At 35.3% G+C, this 23,834-nt stretch overlaps 1 protein-coding gene and 1 long non-coding RNA gene across 4 annotated transcripts in view; one reads left to right on the top strand and one right to left on the bottom strand.

Annotated features, from left to right (window-relative positions):
* The window catches only part of LOC114931064 (uncharacterized), a 169,565-nt gene that overhangs the window by 45,021 nt on the left and 100,710 nt on the right, over positions 1-23,834 (bottom strand). The gene's annotated exons all lie outside the window — the stretch shown is intronic.
* Positions 1-23,834, top strand: part of LOC114931062 (uncharacterized) — a 252,494-nt gene that overhangs the window by 146,658 nt on the left and 82,002 nt on the right. The window lies entirely within an intron of this gene.

The raw sequence follows: 23,834 nt of genomic DNA, 5'->3' as shown, positions 1-23,834 counted from the left end.
GTACGTTCTATTTCGACATCTATCACTCTTATATTTCTCTCGCGGTTGCTAAACTCTTCTCTTTGCAGCTCTTGAAGAAATTCTCCAAAAGAAAATTTGCATGAGGAAGCTATTATGAATAATGAGTAATAATCTTAAAAGCATGAGAGAATATCTAATCTTAGACGAGCTTGCTATATGGTAGCAGCGAAATGATACACGAATAATCGCCGACAACTTGACTAATTAAGTTAATGATATCGTGACATCGAGATTACATATATAATCTTTGTGTAAATTCTCATATCTTATTTCTCATCGTTATTTCTCTTTCTCTCTTTGTCTTCCTTTTTCTCTCTTTCTCGTCATAATCGATATTGTTTCCATACCACCACGATTCACGACTATTTGCTTAATGAATCACGTAATGAATCGCTACGAGCGATTCTCGTCGCTTTGATACTTTTTTTTTTTTACGTCGGAGTGCTCGCGAGGGAATCAAAGGTCCTAGCATCGATCTGGCCATAGGTTTGTCTTCTACTACGCAACGGGTAAAATCAACGGATATATTGTCGTATAAATAAAACCGGAGTTTATTAAATTGTAAACGCCGACACGCGAACGATAACGAGCGCGCATCGGGATATGCCGTTAAAATATTGTTACAATTGGCACGAATGTTTACCATTGAAAAGCACATTCTGACGCGCGCAATAATTGGATCCGAACGATGTAAATCGGCCCCGCAGATACTTGTATGTGTACACATATACTGGGGAGTAAATCCTAATATTAAATAGATAAAACTCATAATTCCATTGCTATAATTAATGTTAAATATCTGATGTTAAATACGAATCAATAGCTCTTATCAGTTTAATCCGTGTCTTTTATTCTCGTTCAATAATACGAGCCAACGCCAATTAAATTTTTATCACGTGTTTATCTTTGTGCGAGAACCCGAATACATTAAAGGCTTTTTTTCTCCGTCTGATTCCCAAGTCTGAGTTTTATTTAAACTCGGAATAAAATTTTCAAACAAAATTTATAGCTATCTTTCTTCTTATAACGCGGATGTAAATTTGGAAAATTATTGAGAAATACATTGACCTGAAAATTATGATCCGGCACAATATAAAGTGCTTAATCGATGATAGGATGCATTGGAGTAACAACGACGTAAATGCTTCAAAATAGGACACAATAGGCGTCTGTCGATTATTCGCTACACGGTGTCGCGGGCGTTAGTAACGCATTCAGCGTTAATGGTGGCAGCTATTTTTCCAGCGCGTCAATATTCGGCGAGTCGACGGCGACGGTTGATCTATAGGCGGTGATTAATTACGAGTCGCTTATAAAAGCCCCCTGGACGCCGACATTCGTTCTTCGAGTGACGCCCACGATCGTTCGCGTCGATTCAACTAACGAGTATCGAGAGAGAGAGCAGCGGGCTTTAAAGAGGAACGTCCGCGCGCGAGTTTGTCGAATGGCGTATTATCAATCCGCGCTGAATAATAGCAACGAGAATTAGGAGCTTACATTTCTTTTATTTGCTTTATAAGTAATGAGCGAGTCATTCAAGCAAATTGATTTTCATTGCTCCAACGTATCGTCAAAATTGTTCTCCTTTTATTACCATTCAGTTATGATCATTTGATTTAATTTCTATAGAAGCATTCTTTAAGATGAAAGATCTTCCCCGATGAGATCATCTTGGAACACATTAAATGGAATCGGAACAAAAGTTGACTAAGTCTATAATTTATATGATCTATTTTATGTGCCTACAACTCTTTCTCTCTCTTCACATTTAAAGCGAGCATTATTATTAGGCTCTCTTTTGCTTTAAACCCCTTATTCCGTTTAATTTTACTCTTTTTGAGCCATTTCTATTTTGAAACTACGATAATTTCGTAGAAAATGAGAACTGCAAACATCTTTAAATTTTTGGACAATCAATTTTCTGTTGTTGTAAAAGTATGAACAGTGAATACATTTTAACTAAAGTTACCATTACATATAGACATTATAGATATCCATTTGAACTCATACGCGTAAAATATTTAACGAACAAACGTTATCGGCAGAATTAATAATTCACCTTTCGTTCATTAACATCCATTTCTCCTGTTTCGCTTTTCTTTCTCACTAAAAATAATTTATCCGATGAGAATAATGATTAATAACTGAGCTGCTTTACTCTCTACCGAGCTCGTCCGATGATATGCTACGCGCGCTTGCACTCATCATCAACCTCCGATCTCTGATATTGTTATCCGCTGCATGCGTTGCATCAAATCGGATCCGTTGTTGAAGAGAACCAACGGATCGATATCAGTTTCCGCTCCACGAATTCTACGACGACGAAAATAGGTCAAATGCGCGCGGTTAGATGGATTTAGATGTGTCGCTCTTAGTTTCGACGAGTAATGCAACTTGTATTATGCACTCTCATGTGCAACCGAGACGATCATATCTAAGTGAAGGAGAGAAGATGTAACGCGTCTCTCTCTCTCTTTCAAGTTTTTTTTTCGAGAAATTCATGAATTCGCGTAATTTCGAAGCTCGTTTTTTTCTCAAAACATCTCTCTCTCTCTCTTTTTAACTTTCTTCGTGTGACTTTTTTTGCGGTACTTTTTGTACTCGCGTGCTTAAATACGATGAAATTCAATAATGGAATCCTCGATGTAAAATTTAATTCACTTTATTGCCATGCTATACATATTTTTCGACAAGTCTGGATTAATTACGAAATTCGTCATGAATCTGCATGCATCATCGTTGGAATATATCGAGTTGTACATAATTGATACGGCATTTTTAGACATCGCGAATGTAATTGAACGACAAGCTACAAGTCTGCATTAAATTGCGATGCAACGTATCTCGGATGTCGTGCGTCGGCTAATCATTTGCAAACACGATGCACTTCGTGGTTCATACACGCTTTTGTTATTGCGATATCGCGCGCGCTGTATAACCGTTCGAATTTCTTTTTTTTTTTGCGCGTCTTTTTTTCTATCGTAGAGTGATTGGAGAAGTGGCGTTTCACGCGATATCGATTAGCGTCCACATCCCATGTAATCACCTACAGCACGGCTCAAGAAAGTTCTGACTAGTGAGCACTCTACGAGATTACATTATCATTGTCTTGCGCAGGGTTTTTTATTTTTATTATTAGTATTGTACAACCTTTATTACATAATACTATTATTTTTAATATTTTAATAACTTTATTATTTTTTACTTATTTGTCATCAACATTTTTATGAGTTATTGCTGCGTCAGTCAAAATAATGTAAAGAATTTTTTTTTCATAATTTTGATTTATATAAAGGATATGTTTTAATATATTTCTTATATATAACTGGTAAATATAAATAATTTTATTCAGATTTTATATGGAATGTATTTTAAAATTTGTGCTTATATCTTACCTTTAAAAATATTTTATAATGAAGTAATTTTTAGATGCAACATATATTTTTTCTTTAATCTAACTACACAGATTAAAAAAAATAATATTTATAAAAATTAAATCTTTTTTTATTTCTATCTTTTCGAATAATATGCATAAATGTGGAAATTGGAAAAATTATTCAGCAAGATTTAACAGACACAGAATTAGAAAAAGCCGCTCTCTGGTAAAAAAATTGCTCCGAGATAACTTTATTATCCCTCTCATAATGGAAGAGTTAAAATACCGATACCGTATGTTTCTCTGCGAAACGAAATTTTACCCTTGTTCTTACCATCATACGCGACGCATGGAAAATTACATTGTAAGTCACTATAGTGTGCGGTTGTTACACGGTCGATGGAATAATTCGAATTATACAGACTTGAACTATTACGGCTCTCTCTCTCTCTCTCTCTCTCTCTCTCTCTCTCTCTCTTAGCCAGAATTGATTACCGCGCGGCTGAGTTAATACACGATGTAATTATGACGTTAAACTGTTAATTTTTTAAATGGTCGATAACATCAGCATGCCAATCAGGGTTCGATTAATTAATTATCGCGCCTCGGTGTGTTGTACGTTCCCATGATCCATCGGCGAAACGTTCGTCGGATATATTACGAAAGGGTTGTCGGAAGAAAAAGCGAGTACATGGCAGAGCGAAAAAAAATGTCTCGTTCGCAGTTCGATGGACAGAATCGCTGTGCTGGAAATACCTTTGTCGATGTCAATAAACAGTTCGCTAATAATTAATCGTTTGTCGAAGCGATTAACGCGCGTACATATTATAATCAGCGTCGCGCATTAAACTGTTGCGCGAGCGCGCGCAAATTTCTACATGAATATTATTTATCTGCTTATCTGCCAAACGAATCTGCAACGAGAGCATTGATATCGCAATGAGTGTTCAAGAAGGCATAAATAAATGCGCTAGCGCGAAGAAAGAAATATCTACAACAATTACGGTAATGCAGCGTAATTAATAACACGGATATGATTATACTGATGTGCGATAAATTCAAAAATGTATTTTTAATTTTCCAATTTTATTTTTATGAATATGTAAATTGTATAATAAGTTTTTACGTTTTCATATACGTATATGAGAGAAGACTTAAATTATATTTCTTTTTTATTACATTTATTACTGATTTATTACGAGTAGCAAAAGAAGATTTTTATAGAAATGCGCATATGAATGTTACATGAGCTATATTATAGTTATAACATAAACTATTCAACAATTACGGAATACAATTTAATATAATTTGATAAACTATTCAACAGCTCCGACAAAAATAGGAGGACGCTAATGATATTGTGTGAATTTATAAACGAGATAATGAAATGTTCAAATTATATTTAGTCGCTCGATAAATCAATTTACTCATTATAGTTTATGCTAGATAATAATTCTTCCAAATTGACGTATAGATAAATGGATTTTTGCGTTGCAAATAAAATCATTAAATGCTCAATGGGCCGATGCATATATATAAAATGATGATATTTCTGAGATCTTGCAAATTAAGCTGACACGGATGCAAAAATTATAACCGTTAAAATTCTCACATTTCACTCATTTACAGACAAACGAGAATAGCATCTACACTTTCGTTCAATAATAACACAAATTGGGACAATCGCGTATTCTTTCGTCACGTTCGACGCGACGCGTCCAAAAATTGAACTTGCCGAAATTACGACTGATCAGAATATCAACGAACACACAATAACGAGACCGTGCTTGACCGCAAAACAATGAACGATAGCTGCGCGGGAGAGAGAGAGAAGCTTGTTCCCTATCGAGAAACTTTTCCTTTGTCATCCGAGTGTCGCTTCGAGCAGCGAGTATATTTCGCGCGCCGCGTCGGTCGAAAGCAAATCCGTGTTCCCTACATTTTCCGATATGAAGGGACGCTGGATAGCCGCACTTGGAAACGGTTGAAATAGTAACTGCATGGTTTGCGAAAGTTAGATTACGAATCGATATTTCCTCTCAAAGTATGATTGCTAGCGCTGCGCTTTTTTTCCCCTTTCTTTTGCTTTTTTTTTTCGTGAAACAACAGAAAAGTATGCGTGTATCTCTAGAAATGTCGATTTTCTGACACGTTCGGAACGAACGAACGAACGAACGAACGAACGAACGTGTCGGTCTCTTCCGGAGTAATAATTCCGAGCGCCGGAAATGTGATTAATCGGTGAGCGAGAATTAGTTGGGTCGTCCGAAAGCCGCGGTTACCTTAGCATCGATCCTCGTCCGCGCGAAGCTTCAACGGCTTTCAGAGTTATTCGCGAACGTTGAGAGCAAATTCGTGTTTTGGCATTTCTGCGTTTCCGAGTGCGACTCGCTAACCGTATATAGCCGAGCAGCACCCGAACAGTAGTATGCAGGTTGAAGGGGAAGGACGATTCGTTTTCGTTAATGTAGCTCAACCGTACAGAGGTCTTGAAATATTTGGCGAGGCTGCCCGGGTTTCTATATTGGAGAACGATATTGCCTCGTGTGGTTAAAACTACATGAAAACCTCGAATCTTGAAGCAAATCGACTTCTGATTTTACCCATTTGTGTCATTCAATTTTCCCAAGTCGAGCATTCAATTTTGCATACTGATATATATTTCTTTTACTTTTCAAGATCAGTTGCTTTTATCAAATCTTAGGATTGACGAAATATGTTATTTACGTAAGGTTTGTATTTTTTTTTTTCACGAAATATACAAGTATTTTCCTTCATGTAGATATTTTAATTCTTCATCTAGACTTTTGATGGATAATTTTTTGTATTCACGCATTAATTGAGCAATAATTGCTTTTTCATCTTTTCATTTTAATCACATTTCGTTCCCCGGATAATTGGTGATTTCATACGCCAACGGAATAAGTTTAAAAAACGGGTTGAAACAGAGCGAGGAACGTCAGAGCGTGCATTTACTCTCGAAATGTAGGAATAACTCCGAAAACGGTTGCAGTTTCCACGGTCGAAGAGGTGGTGGCGGCCAGAGGTCGTGTTTCCTGGCCAGTACTCAGTTCCGGTAGTTTACGAGTTTCTCTTGTCCAATAAAAGACACGCACACACATACACTTTGAAAAAGCAAAACGGAAGGAAGGAGAGAGAAAGGAAATTAGAGAGCGAGACAGAGAGAAACGATGAGTCTCGCTCGGCAATTTGAGGAAGGCTCTCCATTCTCTCTTCCTTTCTCATCCTGTTATATCCTCCACGAGCTATTTGCATTTCTTTTTATAAATACCTACGTGATTTCTATTTTAAATGAAAATTAAGTCCGATGCGACATATATGTAGTTTTATATCGATATTGCAGTTATGTTCAGGACTTGAAGCATTTATATCTCAAATATTTAATATATAAATAATAGCATTAATATTTCAAATATATATATATATATATCGGCAAAAAATATTTGACAGTCGAGTTGATTTGAATTACTTTAACAATACTAATTTAATATATGTATTGATATTCTCTCTCCGTAAAATTTGAATATGTGTGCGATCTACACAATATATTTATACAATGTATATTGCTTAATGCACACGGAAACATCTCAAGTTTCCAAATTAAATTAATCTAACTTATCTGTGTACCGTGTCAATTACTCGAGAATCAGTATTCAGAGATAGTGACGTCCCAATTCCGTACAATTACCAACTCTACGGTTTGTGCAGCCAGCGGATCGTTGAATTATTACACAATATCGAATATCGCTTCGCCCAGCAAGCACCCACCGCTTTTTCGCCGACAACCCGATCATTTTCAGCCCGCGTTGGCGAAATTAAAGCTACCGCGACCGCTGCAACGACATCGTCGATAAATCGCTCTTATGTATCGCCCTTATATCGCGAAAAAGCGACATTTTATACATACATATATTATATATAAAATTTATTTCGCCCTCCATCGCCCCGTTACTTCCGCCTGAGCGGAATTGAGAGTCTAAATAACCGCGCTAAACAGTTTAGCGGCGCGCGTGATTTCCCAAATATTTGCACATCGATCACGCGGCGGCGCACGCAATACAGGTGAATTAACATTTCCCGCGTCCGTTTCCCCAGGGCTTTTCCCATCTCCAACCCAGATGCTCTCAGTTCGGTCGGGCTTCATTTTCCAAATGGGCCACGAACTCGCGGCTCATTCGTCAGGAGTTGCGAGTTGGCGCATTCGCATGGCGAGAGTGGAAAAAAAACTCGGATGCAGTAATGCAGCGAGATAACCGCGGGATCAAAATTGCGGGATGATTCTTCGATCGATTCGAGTGTTAATTGTCAGTTTCAACATTCCTCGAACTTGTGTGTTGCTCGTAATAATTAAGAAGAAAAGTATGTTTTTGTACAAAATTCATGAAGAATGCAAATAATGTATAGATTACTGTAAAATTATGTAACAATGTTTTATGGATAATGAGAGAAAAGATTTATACATGTTACATTTTTTTTTCTTACTAATGCATTTATGAAATATGAGGAATATTATATTAAATATTCCATTTAGGTCATTTTTTATAATTATTATATTTTCTCGAAAGTAAATTACATAACAATGAAAGCGATATAATTTCTCTGCAAAAAGCATACATACAATTCTCTTTCTCTTTCCTTCTTTTTCTGCACATGATTGCAAATTTAAATATGGAAACTAGGTATGTAACATCGCCCATTCAATTCTAATTAAATGGCTTAAAAAAAAAAAAATAAAAGTAGAGATTATGTAATTTATCGTCTTTCTCCTGGAGCATGTTCGAAAGCTCTCAAACGAAAATCGTGGTAACTTTTAATGTCCCATCGGGCGTAAACGTAACTTTTTGGCCGAAAAGGATTTACGATGGAGTTCACGGGCAGAAGAAGGGGATGCATCTCGCGTCGCAGTCCGATAACTTTCGCAGTAAAAATCTCGCCGGATGTGGATCGCGTCGTGGGAAGAACTCATTAGGGACGCGCGAGATTTTCGGATCATCATTACGAGCGCGAATAATGTGCACCGAATCGTATGGAACGAGGAAAATGTTCTTCAAAAGGTTAGCATTCGTAGCTTTCTCGGTTTTTTTTTGTAGAAAATTAATTGAAAAGTCGAAATTGTCCCATACTTGATTAGCGCGAAATAAAATGCAAATTAGTAACAAAATAGTTGGAATCGTTACTTTGATAACACAGAATTAATAGACGCACGTGACAAAATTTTTGTTGAAAGGTACGTTAAAAAAAAAGAAAAAATGTTGATGTCTAGTTTTTAAACTGGTTGAATAAAAAAGAAGTTATTTCGAAACAATTTTATTTAATTAAATTCCTTGATTAATTTTCACGATGATTAAATATAGAAACTTGATACCTATTACTCGTCGAATTTTGATAAGTTAAAATTTCGGTATTTTAGCACTTGTAACATATTATATTTAGTATATGTGAAGTCTAATATGCGTATTTCTTATTCAACTTATGTAGATACGTAAAAAGTCGTGGATGCATTTTTCCACAGAATATATAGACACGTTTAAAATAGTCGTTCAAAGATAAAACTGTTTCGTGGCACATCATTTTACAAGTGAGAAATTAAAAATTTGCAGAAGGATGTCTTCTTGTCTAAATTGACAGAGAAGGTGACGGAGAAAGAATAAGAAGGAATTATTCGTGTAATAGGAATTTTGATATATAAAATGTTAAGAGAGAATTAAATTTTGGCGTGCTCTTTTTGATATATATCCCGACACTTTTTCAGTTGCGCGCGATACACCCTTCGCATTTTTCGATAACGTTTATCGATCGGAAGCAATGCGTTCGCGAGATAAATTATTCCCTTAGGAAAAGTCGCAATTTTAAAGAAAGAAAGAAAACTCGTTCCGCGCAGACGCGACATCTTATTAATCAGTGACGTTCATTATTTGCCGAAACAATGCCCGCCTCTATCTCGCTCTAATTGACATATCGGGCCGACGGATTGTTCAAATTACGGGAGCGAAAGTTTGCGCACACGTGTGTGCACAAGGAGGTCCAGGAGGGACCGGGAAAAACCCGGCAGCGCGGCGGAAGGGAGGCCAGCCCTAGGACTTAATTAGTCAAAGCCCTTGCCAGCTTACTCGCAAGTGCCTCATTAGGGTCGATGTCGCGTCCCGTAATTGGAACGCGCGTCGCGACTAATTACGCGCGGGCTGGAGAGGAAAGGGAAGGGGAGGGTGAGATAAAGGCGCGCGACTGAAGAGCAAAACTTGAAGAAGATTCTCCTTCCACGCTGTCTCCCTTAAGTCTTCGTTTTCGAATTTCTTCGTATTCCCTTCCGATCTTCCGCGATAATTTTCACCTCGCCGTACTGAGTCTAATAAAGAGAGAGAAAAAAGTTGTGCATCACAATCTTTTTTTTCTTTTCTTTTCAGAGACAGACTATTGCGTACAAAAATTTTAAAAATTGATTTTGAATTTTTATATTTTTATTTTGTTATATATGGATATTTTTCTTTCATCATGGAAAATTGTAAATTGTAACTGCAATTTAAATTGCCAAAGTAACTTTTTTTTTTTATTTTTATAGTATTTTTATAGCACGTTGACAAAAATTGTAATTTACATTTCTATTTTATATTTTCAATTATATATGCTTAAAAAATTTGTAAAGTAAATTGCAGCGATTTAATATGAAAAGTATTATATTATAAATTTGAAAATGTATAACTAAAATTTATAATTACTTTTTTCTTACAATTACTCTTCAAGAATAACTTGAAATGTTTTTCTAAGAAACTATTGCATTGCACAGTGCGATATATTAAACTTTTCCAAGTAATTTCTTCTGTTAAGCAATAGCTAGCAACTACAATTTTTTCTTTTTATTTCTATTATTATTTATATTTAGAAATATTATAGCATAATGATAATGCGCATGTAATGCTACGATACACGGTAACATTTGTATCTATTATAAACTATAACATAAGAGAATATAAAATAGTAGAAAAAAGTATGAAAAAGTTATACATAGAAGTGTGGCATTTGTATTCAGTATGTAGTTTCTGAACAGAGTGTTTCACTCTGTTGTAAAATAGGAACGCAAGTAATATCGTACTTACTATTCGACGCAGTCGCGAAACTTTTGAACTATACCATCTCTCTCGCATAAGGTATTAGTCGCTCAGTCTCGTCTTTCACGAGTTATATGTACATGATAAATTTGAAACGAATTTTTAATATGAATATCAATTATTTATATTGAAATAATAACGTGATATTACAATATAATTCCTCATATAACGATGTTAGTGCGAGCCGTTAAACGTGTTGGCAGAATCCAGCAATATACATGAAATTTAGATTACATAATTCATATCATTCGAAAATTTGTAATTAATATTTACAATTATCCTTACAATTAATCTTTTAATATATTTTGAAATATTTTTCTAAGGAACTTTAATTTTTATTAAATATTGCGTTAGACAGTGCGATATATTAAGCTTTTAAAAACTAATAACTAATCGATGATCTCACAATTTTTATTACATTAATGATTTATGGTACGAAAATGATGGATCACGCATAGCTTTCCATTATTGACAAAATTCATCAAAACCATTTTATTTTCGGAGCAAGATACTCGTAGATAGGAAGACAATTGTAAACATTATTTGTTTACAATTCCTCGGAAGCGCGAGGCCGCGAGGCCCGAAATGTTATTCAGTTAGTCGTCAACCTTTAGCGAAGTAAGCTCGAAGTGAAGTCGAAATCGGTGTGTGCTACTACACCGAGAGAACAACTTGCTACAAAGAGAGAGAGAGAGAGAGAGAGAGAGAGAGAGAGAGAGAGAGAGAGAGCAACGTGGATACTACGAGAGGTATATTGCAAGTACTTCATAGTTCGAATATTTGTTACCTAACTTAATCTAATCTAACGGCTCGTAATAGCATCGTTACTTATACTTTATTATTCTCTCTCTGAGCTATCTTCAATATTATTATAAGCGAATAATTTTTTTTTAATTTAGTAGCTACACTGGAAAAAAATTAGTTCATTTATATAGGTATTTATTTTAATACTGTCAAATAAATCATTTATTTGAAACTAATAATATTTATTTAATATGAAAAATATTTTGTCGCAATAACATCGCGTGTGGCTCTATTGGCCGAGATGAAGGAGGTGTATATTGTGTTTTTAAATTTAAGGAGCCGACTTAATATTCTTATTAATGAAAAATATTTGTAAGCAGTATTGCACTAAATATGTATTAATTTAGTTATTTTTTTCAGTGTATGATTTAGATGGAATTTAATTTAGAGTAATTATGAGAACATTTTTTACGGATATAGATGGCAAAATCCAAACGATGTGACGATAGTTATATGGTTTGATATAATGATATACAATTTTTAGCTTATGGATAGAGTACAAATTTTTCTTGCCTTGTTAACTTAAAGCTTAAAGCTAGAGAAAAGAGCGACGGATATATATATATATATATATATATATATATATATATATATAGCATCAACAATACGTATAGCATCGATAATACATTATACACTGTTAGATTCTATCGATTACATCTACGTAGTCGCATCTGTGATTGTTCGCAGTGACGCGGATTATAATTTGTCAAACTATACGTCATCGACGTAAATCCCATTTGTTATTGACCTTCGATGTCGACATCGCGAAAGCATCTTCGCGTGCCATAAAATTACCTTCCCGACATGGATATCCACGCGATGCCATCGTTACCCTCGTTCGGCGGTCTTTAATTATTCGCGAGCCGAATGGCTTTTTTAAGGACGGCTCAATTCGATTGCGCTCAATCGAAATTGTCTCGTCACGAAATACGCCTTATATATTCTTCGATCCGTACGAACTTTCTTTGTACACGCCGACATACATATGGGGGAGCGCGCACATTCGCGGTTGCATCGTAAACTTTCGCGGAAACGACGTTAAGGGATGCGAAAATATGTCCGAGTAATTTACATGAAACGCGAGTAAATAAAATGCGAACATAGTTCTTTGCAATTTCTATAGACGAGACGATATACACCCGCGTATATGTGTATACATATATGTGTGTGTACATGAACGAGACAGTGACTAAAGTTTGCAGACAGTTTGTATGCACATACGGAAAACTACGTGTAAATATAGTTACAGTGTCGCAGAACACTGGCTATTCTTTTCACGCACACATGCACATCGCAGGTAGGAATTCTTTTGACCAAGTTGGAATCGATCGTTCCTCGATAAAGGTATCTATCGAAATAAATGGCCGGCTTCCGAGTTGGAAAAGATTGGAAATAAAGTGGATATGTGATTAAGTTGCAATCTTGTTCTATATTTTAAATAAATTTTAGTTTAATGTTTGGTATTTTAATTTTTTTGTAATACATGTAAAAAATGGGGTATATTGGAAATTAAAATTGTGTGGAGAAGGTTTAAAATCTTTCGAACAAAAAATCGATATTTAATTGGTGAAAATATTGTTGGCGAAAACATACATATCTGTGATAGAAAAAACGCGAAAGGTGCAGTTTAACGTCATAAAATACAAGATACCACGTAACACACTTTTACGTAATTGAATTTGCAAGTATCAGCGCGCGCCTTATAATTGAATAGGCAATTTCCCAAGAGCTTACATCGCCAGTACTTTGAAACTAGTACGTACACCACCTTCGTGGAACATCTTCGAAGCCCTTCAAGGAATTCGAGATCTTAGACGACTCTGTAAAGGGCGATATAACTAAGGGAAGGGGGGCCACCGTGGTATTTTATTACTCAAACGTGGAAGGAAATGGCAGTTTGCCGTAGACTCGTATATTATCCTACATGACGTTATTACTTGTACGAAAATTTACGAATGATAATATTAGCATTTCACAGGGCATTTTGCGCGCAACTTTGTTTCTTCAGATATGGAAATATCGCGAATGATAATTAAATTCCCTTTAGTTAGATAATCTTATAATTTTTTTTACAGAAAATTCTATATAAATTCATTTATGATTTTATGTATCGCATATTCTAAAATACGGTGTATATGTATTTTCTACATTTTACACTTTTTCACATATATTTTTTGTCTTACACGACACATCAAATTAAAAAAATAAAATTTATTCTGAATTCTACGAATTTATATATTCTCTAAAATAGATCTCCGGTGAAAATGATCAAAATATGATTTATAAAGAGTCGAAAAATTGTCGAGTAAATTATATGTAAAAAATAAATTTTTAAAAATATTCATGTATACATGTCATCCGAGTAAGACATTTATGAATTTATGTGTCTCATTTCCGCGTATATCATCCCGTATCATCAAAATATTTCACGATACGGCAAACGTTCTATCTTGATTCAATATCTCGATACATGTATATCGTAATGTAAAGCTTTGAATTAAGTACACAGCGAGCGATGTCCCGCGACAGTTGTTGCACGAGCTAGCATTCCGCTTGTGGCGTGTTGCGAACCGGGGATATACGTATCAGGATTCACGGCAATTTTCGTTGATTGCGAACTGTTTCGCGGATGTATCTACACCTGCAAGTTGCTATTAACAGTTGAACTCTCGCGAAAATTGGCACGAGTAACGCGCTATTGAACGCCCGGGCTTTATAGTAGCCGTATATACGTCGATCGGCGGTATTTTGCAAGCGTGTCGCTGAAAGCGGTTATTTGTAGGCACTGGCTAGCCTGACAAATGTTAACATCAATCTGCATTACGAGATCAAAGAGATTTCCCTGGCGAAAGTCGTCGCTGCACAATTTAGCCAAATTATTTATCATTTTATTTATAATACTGTGGTTAAAAGAGACGCGTTAAAAAGGAATCATTAACATCATTATCGCGTAATATAAAGCCGAAAAAATTCATTTTATTTTGTGCGATGAACTATATATATTCTTCATCGTGTTGTATTAATTAGCACGCATGTAACTTTTATTTACATAATTTTTTCCACGTATACGTTCACAACTCGTCGTTTTTTTTTTAATTTTTTTTTTTTTTTTACAAATGTATAGCCAATATATATTGTACGTAATAATAATTCTATCGCATTTACACTTAATAAAGCTTAATAAAATACGCTACGGTAGTTAAATGAGAATATAATTAAAAGTATAACTTGCATAATTAAAATTGAAAGAATGTTACACATATCTCGCGCGAGCACACGTCACACGCATCATGTTTTAATTAAATCTCTTTTTCAAATTCATACTATTGCGGTAGCAACGCATTGCATCGCACGCCGCGTTAAACCGAAGTAGCGGTCTAATTAAATTAACACACGAGCCACACGATATGCGCGAACATTGGCCCGGGACATCGCTCGAAGCCGCGATGTTCTCTTACGCGATGTGCATCCGTAATATATATATATATATATATATATATATATATATATATACACCAATACAATATCGGCGTTAATAGCGCGGCATACTTTGATGAAGTATGCCTCGCGGAATTCGAAAATTCGGACATGCGCAATTCTCTGTCGAAAAGGGCCAATATAATCGCGCAAGGGTTCTCCCGCGGCATTTTATTATTCGGATAAGAGGTCGAGGGGTCGGAGAAGATGGGATCCTTGGAGGAAAGGGGGTCCGTCATGAGGGTCCTTCGCGTCGCGTTTGAACAACGGTAATCCGGGAATCTCCTGAAATGGCAGGCGTTCCGACGAGCGATGATCGCGCGATGAAATTTTACGAAGAGCGTTCTCTCTCTCGCTCGTCGCACCTCGAAAACTGCAAAACGGACGATTTTCGCATTGTCATTTCAATCGCCGTCCTTAAATCCCTAAAATTGCGAGCGTATTCGCGCTCGGTACTCGAGCTCTCTACTGGGGATATATTTGCGAGAACGAATGAGGGGGAGAGGGGACGAATTAATATTTCCTCTTTGTCGGGATCGAGCCGCGCGCGATTATTATTAACCAAGCTGCGTGTAATTATTAATTAACTGACAAAGCGTTGGCCGTTATCCGCGGTTAGCGTACTCGGCATGCTAAATTGAGCGTTTTACGATCGTGTTTGCTGCGCAATCGTATATTATTTCCGAAGTATTATTGCCGCACTTAATATCCCCCGTTTGAGATCATCGCGCGCGTTGCAAATCCTATATTTCTGCGATAATAACAATATTCTTCCGTTTAGCGCGCATTGTTATTGTTAGGATTATTACAATTGCGCGATAATTATTATTGCGATACATATATATACAAAGCGATTAATAATTAATTATTTTGTCGTGCGCGGGAAAGGAAGGATTGTCCTAATTTCAGGATCTCACGGATAGAATAATCTCCCTCTCGACTCACGTTTTTATTAATTACCTTACATCCAAACGATCATATATTTTTCCCGCGGAAGCAAGTGGTCTGAAAGCTCAATTTACCATTCGCCGTGGTGCCACTATTATCATATACCTATATACGAAGCGTTATATACGGAATAGCGAGGGCAATTGATCTCTTTTGTATGTTTCCGTAGCAAGCGAAGGCACCATCTTTCATGAAAATGACGTTATAAATCACGGGCATCGGCTATTAAAGCGGCATCGCGACGAAATGCTCGTTTTTAATCGACCCGATTTAAAATACACTTGTTTCTTATCGCCGTCGATGTGTTTCCGCCGTTTTATATATACGCGAAGCGCGAACGTGACAGAGCTCTAATAAAATATCGCAGCGCGAACGAAAGCGGTCCGAATGCAGAAATAAAGGCTCGCGCGCGAACGAAGAATAGAGACGCGTGCAGTTGCGCCGGAAAAGAGAAGAGAGAGAGAGAGAGAGACGGGGGATGAGATAAATTGAAAGAGCTCTCGAAGTTGTCAACCTCCACCGCTGGTCGACTCTCACCAACCCCGACAACCATTTCTCTGTCTCCGCATTCTGCAACGCGCATCCCAGCTTTATATATATATATATCGATGTGCATGTGTGCGCTATACGGTGCATGTACAATTCTGCGTGAGAATGTACATACATCTGTATATATAGCGGTGTGTATGCACAGTATACATATCTACGTACAGGCGCGGATTATATCGTCTCCGTGTACAAACGTACAGCCGCGCCAAACGTGCAGTTTGCGCACTCGGGAATTCGGTTATTTATTTATTTATTTATTCAGAACGACTCGAACGCGCGCTCGTCACTTCATGAATACAATATTAGGCGCTCTTCCGCGCCTATATTTCCGAAGATTTCCGCGCGGGAGTCTTTCATATGCCCTCTGTCAGACTTTGCGCGCGAGAACGGGATCTTCCAACAAATCTCTTCCCTCTGAATCTTCTCTCTTTCTTAAAGTACAGTCCTCGAGATTAATGAAAGAGTTATTATATAATGTCGATCACACATTGAACATCGCAATCGTGATTTTTATATTTACGTTGCTTCACAATTATATTTCTTATAAATTAATAATATTCCTACATATTTTTAACTGTAACATTAAAATTGTATAAACTTATATAAAGTTGAAAGTAAAAGATTTTATCGAGAAAATTTTATTACCCAAATTCCTGAATATATAATTAATAATGCTTAAAATATTTTATTAAATTTAAATCTTTCAATTAAAAAAATCAGTGATACTGCATTTACTATATTTTATTAGCGAAGGTAATTTGTACAGTTATCGATACTTCCATTAAAATTTTGCATCACAGATTATACAATTGATAAATATACAAATCCGAAATTTATTATGTAATAATCCCGAAAAATATTCTTTGAACTTTGTGGAAATTTAAATAAACGCTTATACTTTACAAGTCTGAATTGTATACGCGTTAAAATGATTTACTGCAAACGATTAGACATTATCGCGTGTTTTTTGTATCAAAATTTATTTATGTACAAGAGCTTTAATTTTTATAATTATCTTTTCTGTATTAAATTTCTTGATCGTTTCTTATGAACTTTCTGATCTTCAACAAAATTCGACTATATAGACTTTTTTTTAGCTGTTTTGACATCCTTGAAATATTTTCTCTAAATATTGCGGTTTTCTTGCATCCTGCATTTTGTTTATTACAATAGCAAGACATTTTCGAAAGCCTGTCAAGTCTCGGCGCACTTATATCCGCGACTGTACTAGTTTCCCTGCTCCCGCGGATGCGTCTGGGATAAAGTTTGTGCGAGTGTAAAGTCGAGCAACTTTCTTGGATTCCAACGAAATCCGTTCTTACCACTCCTCAGGCGGAAACTTTGCAATTTCGACTTCGATGACTCCACGCGCCGCGGGACCTGTTCATAATGCATTCCGCTGCGCGCAGATAAAATTGTGATATAAAACAGGCGTTATTGTAGAAACTAATGTTTCGCAATTTTTATATGATAAAATCCAGGGTTGGGAAAGTTACTTTGTAAAAATAATTAGTTACAGTTACAGTTACAGTTACTCAAAAAGTAACGAGTCGTTACTTTTTAGTTACTTTTTAAAAATAATTATACATTATTTTAAATATAAGGAGCTTACATTTTATGCACAATCACAGTCAAGTATTTAAAAAAATTCTTGAATGTAATATTGATCGATTTGGTTGCGACTTTGCGATTACCATCAATGTATGAATGACCTTTATATACAACAGTAAAAATAGTTATAGTAACTTACTAAATGGTAATCGCAAAGTCGCAAGCAAATCGATCAATTATTACATTTAAGAATTTTTTTAAATACTTGACTGTGATTGGTCGATCTTAATTATGTGTTAAATTATTTTATGTACACAAAATGAAAATTTTAAGTAAAAGATTAAATCATATGAAGATCCATATGCTACTGTTATCAAAATTTAATTTAACAATATAACGGCTACTAAACTTAAACGATACTTTTAGCGGATGTTTCCAAAAAAAGTAACTAATAAAGTAACTGTTAAAATAGTTACTAGTTACTAAAAAAATGTAACTAACAATAAGTTACAGTTACAGTTACAGATGGAGAAAAGTAACGAAGTTAAGTTACAGTTACCGAAAAAAAGTAACTGTAACTTCGTTACAAGTAACTCGTTACTTCCCAACCCTGATAAAATCAGAATAATGTTACTAACGCAAAATACACGATTAATATTATTTTCTACAATTGGTCATATTTGTACAAAGATGAGAGTTAAATCTACTTAACTTTGTATTTCATTACAATCTTATTTAAGCGATTTGCGCGAAACTTTTTACATTGTGTTTCTCTTGCATATTTAAATAAAATAATTAAATAAAAGATTGGTTCCCGGTTACTTGAAATTAATAGTAAATCAGTTAAATGTTTATTCGCTTATTCATCAAATAGATTATCTCAATATAGGATACGACGTTTGTTTTTAAGAGCGTTCTGTCATTTCAAATCGTCGATATTACTTTGATTTATAACGCGATACCGTTTCGTTTTTTAATAATCTCTCGAAAGAAATCTATCGAAAGCTACTCCGAAAGTGATATAAAAAACTCGGCACGTAGTTGTCGAATCGTTCGGAAGGAGACGAGTCTCTGTTGACCCTTGAAACGTTTAAATCGAGGGTGAAGCAGCCTGATTGCTAACATCGTCTGTGAACGGTAATGAGAATTCTTCTTGCATTATCGGACGATTTAACGGACAGACTCAAACTACACTTTGCTCGAGTATTTCTGGTCATTGCTTTTACAGATTTAGCATACAGTAAAAGTTCAAAATCGAACTACCGCAAAAAATTAATATTAATAACGTTCAAAATATCTAGATTAATTATAAAATACATAAATTATATTTTACGTATTAAATTTTTCATTGCGTTAAATATTTAATTATGCGGTATATATCATCGTTTCCTACATATCGACAAATCATATCGCACGAGCAAGTTATTTAAAATATATACATATATTATTAATATATTCTATTAATTTTAATTTGGATTCTACATACTCTAATTTTTTCTCCTTTCTTTCAATTGTAAAATAAATGCAATTGACAAACTATATATAGACATCATTTATAGTCGGCAAATTTATTTCATAATTAGTTTTGTCTTTTCTTTATCATTGTTTATTTTTTATATAATTATTTACTTTTACGTATTTAAAAATTTGATGAAGGAAGCATAAGATCCGCGAAAATCTGCTTAGTTAGACTCGGACAAAGATATCGCGCAATTCAAAGAACGCGGAAAAGTCGGGCACGATGGAAACAAGAAACGAGAAAATTGTGTTTTCGTGATGAGTACCCGAAAAGAATATCCAAAGAAGTCGTTCAAAGTTCTATTTGTGTATTGTAGTTCACACTTGGCGTACGAATATAAAAACGAGGAAACATGGGAGTCTTTTTTACTCGGCGAAGAAACTTGTCCAGTTTTTTTGCAAGTATTTGTTTACCGGAATCTCATATGTAGCCTTCTATCCGCTAATAATTTCTACATGCTGCAACAAAATATGCGATAAATATAATATTGTATATTACTCTATGGGCGATGAACGAAATTAATGTTAAGAATAATAAGTTGGTAGCATCTTAATAATTTTTCTTTCAAAAAAAAGTTCATCGATAGACATGTGAAGCATGATTTAAAACGCTTGCGAAAGAAGAATAAAGAGGTTGTAATCTTATACACTTTTGCTAATACATCATGCAATCTTTCTTTATCAGAGACCGGTGAAGAACGTGAAATATGATGTACATGTTCCAACGTGCTTCTTTTTTCCCTAAGATTACATCCTGCATGTACTTGTAAAAATTATGCGAGAAAGAGAGACAATTATATAATGTCTTGCTTAAATTTTTTTCCATAAAAATTTAAATTATAAAACTGAATCACATGAATTAATCACACACACACACACTCAGCCAGACAAAATGGTATTCTAATCAATTATTATATGCATCGCGCCGAAGCGGCATCAATAACTCGATTTTGTATTTTCTCAATTATTTGCCTCGTACGCAATGTGGCGGACGGCCAACATTTTTAACGTGAACGGAAAGGGAATATGGTAGGAGGAGAGACAGAGGAGAGATAAAATTGGAGACTTGGAATATTTCGCCCTTGGGAGCAGTGGCCATTTTACGCGCCATTTCAATCCGTGACGTCGTCATCGAGAACGAGCGCGCGTTGTCCTCCCTCTGTCTTTCACGTGCTCTCGAAAACGTGGGAAAGAGGGAGAGAGAAGTTCCAATTTTTTTGTCTGTTTTTTTCCCTCCTTCAACGATTCGTCCCGCCGGAGTCCCACGTGCGCGCGCGCCCGTACTGAAAATTAAAGCGGTGATTATCGAATTTCCTTTTCCGCGCCGCGCCGACTATTTCTGCCATATCGCGCCCAGGGGTGGAAAAGGATTGGGAGTAGCGCGGGCAGAGCGGATTGATATAATAAGCCGTACATTTAACTGAAGTGTTTGTGAGAAATATGAAAATTTTTCGATGACCACGACAGCGTTGGTTAATATCGCGTTGACGTAAAACCCGTTTTTGCATTCGTATACAAATCCATATACAATCGCGGTTATCAAATAAAAAATCATGCGTGCGGTGATACCAGATGTATTATGTTACTCGTTAAATTCGATTAAATTTCTCTTATAGAAATGTTTGTTTCGTGACACAAAATATTTTATGTTGCTAGATAAATTGTGAAATTTTCGATTAAAGATACGATATGTACATCTCTCGCAGGGCAGTTCTTTGAACCATTTTTGCGCGACGATTTTATACGAAATATGCTGCGGCAGTATAGTTAAGGCACATTCTGAAAACGATGAAAGCTCGTCAATATTTTGTAACCCCGATTATCGGTAAATGTCTCGTGCGGCCCATTGACACGCGCCGCATCAGCAGACAAAAAAGTGACTGACGTTTCTCGATTGGTAGCTGCGAGCGCAGAAGTAATCTGCACGTTTCGGCTTTTGCAGTGAAGTTAATAGTGTGACGCCGACGCGGTAACGTTTCGGTCCAGCCCATTAAGCATTTCACGATACATTAACATCGAGCGTTTTGAAGTTGATTATCGCGTTACACCTATTTCCGAAATCTGAGAGCGATAGCGCGACGAAGATGAATCGCATCTGATGAAATTATAATTCGGATAAGACGAATATTAGTCGCGGTCGATTATTAATTCAGTTAATTAAACGAGTTCTCCTCAACGAAAATTTGACATATGATGACTATTAAGGGAAATATTTAGCATCGAAAGCAAATTTTTAAGCGTATCATTAAAGTTTTAACAATACACTTGATGGAATATATCTTACAATTAGTCATATTACATATTATAATTGCGTCAAAAATTAATCGTGATTTTGCAACTAGTAAAATATAAAAATGTTACATCTCAGAGATATTTCATCATAAAGAGACGAAAAAATATTTAAATTTGGCCCGAGAGCTACGAAGATGTTAAACCATTATAGAAAAGTTTGCTGAATAAAGCAAATTTATTCACTTGCAAAGCAGAATACATTAAGGATCTAAATGTGAATGTTATTTCTTTACAACTTGTCGATAATATAAAATTGTCGAACATTGGAATTGGGTATTATGTGCTGCGTTTAAGAAGACTAGAAATTTTCAGTTATATAATTGCAATCTTTTATCGAGTAGGATCGTATTACTATAGAAGAACTACTTATTATATATAGGAAGCAATATAATAGTTAAATATGTATTATATAAATATATAACTTTTATATAAATATTCGTCCCGTATTAATCTTGATATCTTTTAACAAATGAGTTTTAATATTTTAAATAAAGAACTTTTTCAGTTAATTTTAAGTGAGCTTTCTGGCATGAAAATTTTGTTTGAGCACATAATTAAAAAATGCGAGTCTGTGTAATAGAGGAAACTGCGAACGCGCGTAGCAATATCAACTCTCGTTCTCGTAAAACTTTTCAACTGTGACGCTTGACAGCTGTCAATGAGGGGTGAGCACGGTCGCGGTTTTTCACCCTCGGTCACCCCGTTCTCATTCTGGGGACTGTCAAAGTGTCAAGGAGATCCGCGTTGCCATTCTCTTCCTTTCGTAAAGATAATCAACGGTTATGCGACATGGCACAGATGGTTAATTACAATAATAATGCGAATATCAGACGGCCAAGTTTTTCAATCATTGGCGAATTTTCATTTGCAAAATTTCATAAACGTAGATATTGTTCTTAAATATTATTTTTTTTACAAATTTTTCTTTTTTGAATATATTACTTATACACGGTGAATTTACAGTTTTTATTATAGTTTTATGGTAAATTATAGTTTTGTAAAAATTGTTAATTGTTTTATTACTGTTCTTACAATTTCTGATTCTATTTTTTGCATTTAAATAATAAAATACTATAGATAAAAAAGTCTTTCTTTCTATATCTGTATGTGTATCTTTTTTCGCATATAGGTTTATAATATAATGAGCAAGTTAGAGATAGAGTAATTAAAGAATCGATTTACAGAACACGCGATTAACTTTAGCTTTCTGTTCTGAACCTTATAATTAATTCGCCCAGCATTGAACGATCAGTTTGCTTAGCGGTTATATCGATCGCAACAAACCGATTAGAATGTATCTCCATCTGTTACATGTACTGTAATTGGTCGTTCTCTGGTTTCTCTTAAACGAGAAGAGAAAATCGGTTGACATGAATACACTATTGTATTGGCGCTGACTCTATTTATATTGATCCTATATAATAATAATGAAATAAACACACAAATAGAAACTTTTATTGGACTTATATTTTTACTCGATATTTTTTGTTAAATTTTTTTAACGTCTATTTTATTCAATGCTATTAAAAATAATTCAGGATAATGCATTTTCTATCATCTTCGACAATTTTATCAAATTAATTTTCTATAACTCAAAATTGCACATTGTCATCTCTCGTAAAGAAGATCTGAACAAAAAAGAGTAAACATAAATAGTATTCTGTCTTTACTCTGACGCGCGCTCATGATTAACAATAAGGGAAAAAATTACAAATTCAACCGATATACGTCGAAACATTATTTTTTAATATATTTTAATATATTAAATAACAGTACAAAGGAAACGAAATTCATACCGTTACGAAATTGGAGTTAACGAAATTGTGGAAACCGATAACCAGCGGTCACCGAATTTGTTAAATCTTTTTTCAGTTTTTACCAAACAGGAAGAAGAGAGAAAGACACGACATACCCTAGCTATAATGTCGCCATCAGCTTCGCAAAGAGAGTTTTGTAGTTGTTATGTCGCTCCCCCAAAACTTCCTTTTTTTTTTCCGGCGTTGCGTCCGCAAGCCGGAAATAAAAGTGCCGACGAGTTCGGTCGATCAGGGGACGGTTTAATAGTTATTTGCGGCAGTGTTGCGAACGGGTTTCGAATAGTCGCAGTGTCGTCGTATGACTACGTTACGGAGACAAAGGGGGTATTTGTCGGTAAATATTTATTTGGAGGC

Source organism: Nylanderia fulva, unplaced genomic scaffold, assembly GCF_048542155.1.
Source record: "Nylanderia fulva isolate GAGA-0341 unplaced genomic scaffold, ASM4854215v1 Scaffold1, whole genome shotgun sequence".
Classification (NCBI taxonomy): domain Eukaryota; kingdom Metazoa; phylum Arthropoda; class Insecta; order Hymenoptera; family Formicidae; genus Nylanderia; species Nylanderia fulva.
The sequence above is the reverse complement of the archived record's forward strand: the minus strand, read 5'-3'. Positions and strand labels throughout refer to the sequence as shown.